The sequence below is a fragment of the Marmota monax genome, unplaced genomic scaffold (genome assembly GCF_021218885.2).
Source record: "Marmota monax isolate L192 unplaced genomic scaffold, Marmota_monax_Labrador192_F-V1.1 WCK01_AAM20220418_F8-fsc00010, whole genome shotgun sequence".
In the NCBI taxonomy this organism is placed as follows: Eukaryota; Metazoa; Chordata; class Mammalia; order Rodentia; family Sciuridae; genus Marmota; species Marmota monax.
In genome coordinates this window covers 26,561,431-26,568,129 of record NW_026692321.1, presented here as the reverse complement: position 1 = coordinate 26,568,129, position 6,699 = coordinate 26,561,431, and the positions used below count along the sequence as shown (strand labels likewise).

At 35.9% G+C, this 6,699-nt stretch overlaps 1 pseudogene; it reads right to left on the bottom strand.

The window, feature by feature from the left end:
• Window positions 1-3,110: 3,110 nt before the first annotated feature.
• Window positions 3,111-3,934, bottom strand: LOC124090861 (small ribosomal subunit protein uS2-like; annotated as a pseudogene).
• Window positions 3,935-6,699: the final 2,765 nt, after the last annotated feature.

Sequence of the window (6,699 nt, the reverse complement as noted above, 5' to 3'; positions counted from 1 at the left end):
ATCATTTCAGAAAACACTATTAACTTTATAAAAAATTCCACATTTAAGTGAAATCCTTCACATGTTTTCCTTCTGTATATGGTTTATTTCACTTGACATAATGTTCTCAAAGCTTGTGCATGTGTGGTAAATGGAATGATCTCAATTTTAGAAGCTGAATAATATTCCACTGTATGTAAATACCACATTTTCTTTTCAGATCCTTTGTCCATTTCATAATTTGCTTTTCTGCCTTTAGTTTTAAGCCCTTTTTGGTATTAATCTCTTATCAGATATGAAGATTGCAAATATCTTCCATCAATCCATAGGCTGCCTTCTCATTTTGCTGTTTGTTTGCTGTGCAAAGGGTTTCTGGTTTGATTCTCTCTCATTTATTTATTTTTGCCTTTGTAGCTTGAGCTTTGGTGTGATATTAAAAAATATGTTTCTAATGCCTATGCCACTGAATTTTTCTCCTCTACTTTCTTCTTGAAGTTTTATGGTTTTAAGTCTTATGTTTACGTCTTTTTTATTTTGAGTTGATTATTTGTAGGCTGATTCTTTTGCATGTAGAGATCCAATTTTTCCAGCACTATTTATTGAAGAGACTATCTTTTTCCAATGTGATCCTTTGGTTTCCTTGTCAAAAATCAATTTACCATATGTGTCTGGATTTATTTACAAGCTCCCTCTTCTGTTCCACTGGCTGATGTGTCTGTTCTATACCAGTTCCATACTATTTTGATTATTCTAAATTTGACATACAAGTTTGATCAAGAAATGTGACACCTCCATTGTTTTTTTCTTTCTTAATATTGCTTTCGCTATGCAGGGTCTCTTATGTTTCATACTAATCTTAGAATTCTTTTCTTCTTTTTTTTTTCTTTCTGAAATTGCTCTGCCATGCTCAGGATATAATAATATGCAGTTTACTTTTTCTATTCACACTTGACAATGTGTCAGTAAATGAACAACTCTGAAATTTATGTATAGGAATTCTTTTTGACTGGAAGATCTCCTGAGGTTTGAAGCTGCTTGGATGTTCCTCAAGCATCTTGGGAACTGTTACTTTTACCTGTCTTAATTCTCACCCAGATAGTCTCTTTGATTTGCTGGGAGAAGATTTTTGTTTTGTTTTGTTTTTCTTTTAACCTGCAGTGGAAACACCAAGCTATAGTTTACTTTTTTCTCATGGTAGAAAAAAATAAAATGCTGCATGAAATATTGCCAATACGAATGACACTCCATTTTCAGTACCATCTTTCCCTCCTGCATTCCAAGTACATGGATTTCCAAGTTGCAAATATTCTCAAGGTGCAGCATAATCAGGAAGTCTGTGCTTTCTTTGGCAGCTATCTTCTCTCTGGATCTTTTCAGCAGTAGCTTTCCAACATGGCTTTTTCAATCAATATTTATCTACTTTTTAAGTCCTACGGGGAAAAATGAAATCTCTTGCCTCAGCTGGCCCTCTTCCATTTTCCTCATTATTCTGAACTTATGCCTTTTGATTCCTTCCCTATCACTGCACAAAGTCCTGAGAGAGAACAGAGTTAATGCCCTCTTGAATCAAAATATCAATCTTACCACTAATAATATCTGAATTTATAGGATAAAACATAAAATATGTTGTGTTAAGTGGACTTCATTTCCTTCAGTACACATAATGTCAGCAAGAGAAATAAAGCAAGAGACAGCTTAGAGTGTTTATTTAGTATAGGCATGCTTTTTATAAAGAGGACCTGGAAGTGAACCCAGGCTTAGCCAATTTAGTGATATGTAACCTGGAAACATATTTCACCTCTTAAAATCTTGTTCTGCCACCTGTCAATGACACATGAGGAATTTATCTCAGAAGGTTCTTATTTTCAGGTAAAATTATGAATGTCAAAGAGTTTTGTGCGGGATTGGGGTATATGACAAGCTTTCAGTGAATGACAGCTATTAGTCTTACCAGCATTATTAGTAAAAAGAAAACGTGTAAAAATGCTACTACTCTATTTAGTCTCACTTTTATTTTTGCATGCTTGCTTTTAGAACTTGTCAAAACTACTTTGTTTCAGACTTCATTCTCTATCATATGAGTGACAAAGCGAGAGAGGAAAAAATGTCAGTCATCAAAAGTTTGTGTACTAGTGAGAGGAAAAAAAATAGATAAGCCATGTTCCCAGTACTATGTGATTAGTATAGATGATAGATACATAGACAGCAAGCAGAATGTCATGAAAGGAGAGAAGGAAGGATGCCTACCACTCCTAGAGGAGAGCCTGGTGAAAAGGCTTCAGCTTAGCAATTAGCAAGTCACCAAGCAATGTGGAAACTCCAACAGGGAGAAGAGTATGGCTAAAGACTTCAATTATTAAGAATTAATTAACAGACTTATTCAGAGCAGTTTGAGCATGATATAAAATGAACAAGATTAAAATGGAAAAGCAGTGAGAGTTGAGGAATTAAAAATAGGATGTACAGATGACTATACTTCTAGGGAAAGCTGAAATGATTCAAGGGAAAAATATATTGCCCTCTACGGGAAGAACTTAGTATGCTAGTTGCTGAAGTTAAGGCACTAGAGGGGCTGGGGAGATTAATTTATTAAGTTACAATCTGAAGCAGCAAATTTTCAAAGAGATGGGACTAAAAATTGGATTAATTTAGTATGCAAAGATTTTAGTTCTGAAGATTCAGAACGATACTTTCTTCTGGGAAAGAGTGAAACACAGGTGCTGGTGTAGCTGATTCTAAAGATGGAAGGCAGGAAAGCTAAAAGAAATTGCTCCCAAAGAAATTGTACGTATGTGAAGCCATTGCCATCTAGCATTAAAGGGTGAGCCAAGAGTAATTCCAAAAATTGCTGAAGACAGGGGTCCATTTCAACTTGAATTTGTGGTTATGAATACAGTCAAGAAACCATTTTTATTCCTAAGTGGTTATTAAATCATAAATGGTAACGTGGAACTTACAGTATTGATAATGTGCATCATTATGGTATTATGATATCCTATTGAGTAAATATTCCCCTATCTTTGAACATTCAGGAAATCATTGTTTTTTAACTTTTTTTTAAAAGAAACTGATGTTTATTTTCTGTAACCTTATTTCCATTTTGCTTATTAATAAGTGTCTGCAAGAGCAGCTTAAGACCACTCAGTGGTTGTTCCTACTCACTCAGTGGCCTGAACAGTAGGAGATTCGGACCAGTCTTGAGTGGCCGGCTGGGCACTCTGGTCTCCAGTAGGGAACTGCTGGCTAGGCACAGAGGGCACCTGCACACCTTCAGACCACGTTGCAACCTCAGGCTGACCAGCAGTGAACTCTGGACCTGAAGCAGTCCATCCACCCTGAAATTCCTCCCTGGTCACAGCTTTTTCACCGGCGCTTCCGGATCTCTATAAAAGTCCAGCTCAGGCAGGGACTCAGGTGTGGGCTCACCGGAAATGGTGCCACGCGTGCGCAGAACTTGGGCCAGCCTCCACCACATCAGACCCACAGAATGAGCTCCCTTGTTGTTGCACGGAATGGCAATGTCCACATAGTGCGGAGGAGAGTCTGTTACACGATAAGCAGGTTGACATAAGATGGTTCTGTAAGAGGCTGGTGGTCAGTAACCACCAGAAGATGAGGCTCCTAGAAGGCTTCCTGAATCTGGCTAGTGAAGGTTCCAGGAGTGAGTTGGCTCTGGTGGCAGCAGCAAACTTCAGCACAGCCGACTGGCCAGTATTCCTAGAAGCTATGACCCAGACATCAGCAGGATTTTCAATGGCAACAAGGGCAGGAGCTGCTAGAAGAAGCTTCTTCCAGGTCCATTTCAAATTCATGAGGTAGATGCCATCGCTTTTCCTTTGGTAGATATCTTGTTCCATTTGGAAATCAAGGTTGGTGCCACCTAAGTGGGTTCTTGCTGCAGGGAATTTGAGGACATCCTCTCTTTCATTTGCAGGACATCAAGGGCTCTGGACATTGTGAGTTTCCCTTTTAGGATGGAAATCAAGAACAACGCTGTAGGGCTCCCTCACTGGGTAGCATGGAAAGCATTGTTCTTTAGCTTTTATAAATGATGTGGCAGTAGTGCCATGGATATGGAATTTTCTCTAAATGTGAATGCATTTTAGGGACACATTCCTAACGGCAAGGCTACTAAATCAAATAAATGGAACTATATTATGCACTTTTATACATTAAAAAAATCATATTGAGGAAAGTAGAATCCATTTAGGTTGCCAAAATTGTCCATTATAGTATTAGTTTCACTAAAATCTCAACAGCATTGGGAAATATAATGATTTTGCTTGCTATTATGTCCTGTAATAATCTTTGTTCTGCTTGCATTTATTTGATTTTTTTTTTCATATAGTCATTTTAAATTTGGTCATCTTTATATTATTGTTAATTATACCCTCTTATTATTAATAAATCATAAATTAACTAGCTTATATATTTTCTTCTATTTTAGTTATTATGAAATTCATATTTTGTCATCAATATTTATATTAGCTACAAAAATAGAGTAGCAATGTTATAAAGTAAATATCACCGAGTGAAAATCTATTAAAGTTTAAAATTTAGGAGAGAAAGGATCAGGAAACGTTTCCTTAAATGGTCAGATAGTAAATAATTTAGATTGAATTATATCCAGTATCTCTACTGCAATTACTCGGTTTTGCTCTTATATGTGGAAAGCAGCCCAAGGGGGTGGGACAAGCAAGGGGGAAAAGCTATTTTTTAATAAATTTTTATATACAAAGATTGATCACTGGCCCTAAATACCTAATTTCATGATATAGTAAAGAAACAGAGTAATTACAACAATGTATTATTAGAAGTAAGTGTACATACATAGATCAATGAAACAGAATAGAGAATGCAGATATAAACCCATGAACATGTTAAATAAATTTTTGACAAAATGACAAGGAAATTTAATGAGGGCATGAAAGTTCATTCTTCTTGTTTTGTTTTGTTTGGGTACCAGGAATTGAACCCAGGGGCACATAACCACTGAGATACAATCCCAGCCCTTTTTCTTATTTTATTTTGAGACAGGGTCTTGTTAAGTTGCTCAGGCTGGCTTTGAACTTGTCATCATCCTGCCTCAGCCTCCTGAGCTGCTGAGATTACTGGCATGGGCCACTGTGCCTGGCTTAAAAGTTTTTTCATCAAAAAGTGCTGGAGCTTCAGCAATCATATGGTGGGGGCAGGAAGCCTAGATTTTTAACTTTTGCCATATACAAAAATTAACTTGAAATGTATACAAAAGCTAGACAAAAATCTTCTAAATAAAAACATAGGTGAAATAGAAATACTTTGTGCAGGCAATTTTTTTTGATTATGAAACAAAAAGAAAAAGTAAAAGACTTGTTAAATATAAGAAGAAGCAAACCAGAGGCTGGAATAAAATATTTATATGTTTTACAAAAGACTTATATCTGGAATTTATAAAGAACTCAAGAGGCTCAATTATAGGTGGGCAAAAAATCCAATAAGCATAGTAAAAAATGTTCATCTATGGTGCATGTACATACTTGTATATTTATATAAATTTATATTTTTAAAAAAATTTCAAAAGGAAGATATTACTGATGTACTCACAGAGGCTAGTCACAGAGGGCACCTGCACACCTTCAGACCAGACTGTAAGGAATGAACCTGTAAAAGGCTGTTAAAAAGTCAGACACAAGTCCATCAGCGTCCTCATCCATGTCATTGAGTACAGAAGTAGTTTACATATTTTTAAAATTGTCTTCCCTGTGTATTTCCACTACAGTCCATTTTAATCTAATAGGTGTGTAGTAACTTCTGACCTTGGTTTTGATTTGTACTTCCCTAATTGCTAATGATACTGGACGGTATCACACATGCCTACTCTGAAAACTCTCTTGTGAAGTCTGTTGCTTGCCCAGTTTTAATTAGATTGTTTGTTTTCCTACTGTTGAGTTTTGAAGAGTTCAGTATGCGCTGCATCAAATGTGATACAGAATTATATTTGTTTTTCATTATTATCTAAACATACAAATATTTGAATGCACAAATTCAGACACAGACTTTGCCACAAACTTGCCACTGTACCTTACTCCTTGTAAAGTTTTTAAAACTGTCCACTCAAACTAGATTCTTACCCTGTAGACCACTGAGAATGGCTGACCCCTTCTAATCTTCTCATTTAGTCATAGTCTGTTGACAATCACACATAAGCAATTAAGCCCAAAATTTAAAATTCCAGACATACTATCTATGTAGAACTATTATTTAATAAAGTTAGACTTTACCCATAGCATTGGAGGAAAGCAAAACTGCTTGTTTTCACAGATGCTGTTTGAAATTGTACATGGGGTCTAGCTATGAAATAGGGAAAGAAAAATATACAGATGGGTAATTAACACACACACACATTGCTATATTTGTAGATGACAGGATCATGAATGGAGAAAATCCTTATGAATCTCCAAACAGCTATTAGAATTAATGAATTAAGTGAGGTTGCAGAATATGTTGACTTACAAAAGTTAATCAGTTAGGCTTCCCATGTAAGAAATATTTGTTTAGCCAAGGTCATAAAGATTTCCTCATTTCCACTTCTTTAGAAAACTCTTTTCACATTAGATGTCATTGAACTAAATAGCTGTTATTTATTGAGTGTGTGTTACAAACACCTCTGAGTGTTAGTTGTTCGGCTCAGCTGTTTTATAGACCAGTAACCAAGTAAACTGAGGTATATGGAGATTAACT